Below are 663 nucleotides of genomic sequence, written 5' to 3'. Positions count from 1 at the left end.
GTAGATAGATTTGCAGCATCCTCTAGGCCTCCATTTTCTCAGTCCACTATCTCCTTCAGACCTGGAGGAAAGATTATCATGTTATGAGATTTTTTAATCAGTACATAAGCATCATATTAACATGTCATATATTAATATTAGAGTTGTACCTTTCAGACGGTTTTGAATCCAGAGCGCTTTTGGATCAGAGCAGAACTTTTCCTTCTCTGTGTAGAATCTGCAGGAGATAAATAAACATGAAATGAAATGAACACAAAATCTTGCATATTAAGTTCTGTGAAATAACACTGTGTAGAGAGAGCTTACATTATAGCATCCACACATGGACTCAGAGCATTCTGATTCTTGTACCCAATCAGTTTAATTGTAGCAGGGATTCTTCCTTTTGACACCTCTTTACAGCAGCTCACTCCAACACGAGTGGGACGACGATCTGAAAGAGAGATTGAAATTGAAATCTCCACTGTATTTATATTGTGTGCATACAGTATATGTGTGAAAATGAGATGATCGTGATCTTGATAAGGGCTCCATCAAAGAAAACAAACTGTGCTACAGCTAAATGCAATATATAGTAATGGATTCACCGTCATTAAAAGGATCGTCCACACAAAATGGAAATTCTGTCATCATTTACTCACCCTCATGTCTTTCCAAACCTGT

The 663-nt window shown here is 37.3% G+C and overlaps 1 long non-coding RNA gene across 1 annotated transcript; it reads right to left on the bottom strand.

The window, feature by feature from the left end:
- Position 1: 1 nt before the first annotated feature.
- LOC107682317 (uncharacterized) lies at positions 2-427 on the bottom strand. The gene is made up of 3 exons (XR_001633451.1): positions 307-427; positions 150-217; positions 2-61 (listed from the first exon to the last, which is right to left on the bottom strand). It is a non-coding gene; the product is annotated as an uncharacterized LOC107682317 (long non-coding RNA).
- Between the last annotated feature and the right edge of the window lie 236 nt (positions 428-663).

Source organism: Sinocyclocheilus anshuiensis, unplaced genomic scaffold (genome assembly GCF_001515605.1).
Source record: "Sinocyclocheilus anshuiensis isolate Anshui unplaced genomic scaffold, SAMN03320099.WGS_v1.1 C32056384, whole genome shotgun sequence".
NCBI classification, from domain to species: Eukaryota; Metazoa; Chordata; class Actinopteri; order Cypriniformes; family Cyprinidae; genus Sinocyclocheilus; species Sinocyclocheilus anshuiensis.
Note: the sequence above shows the minus strand (reverse complement) of the source record. Positions and strands in the feature narration are given on the sequence as shown.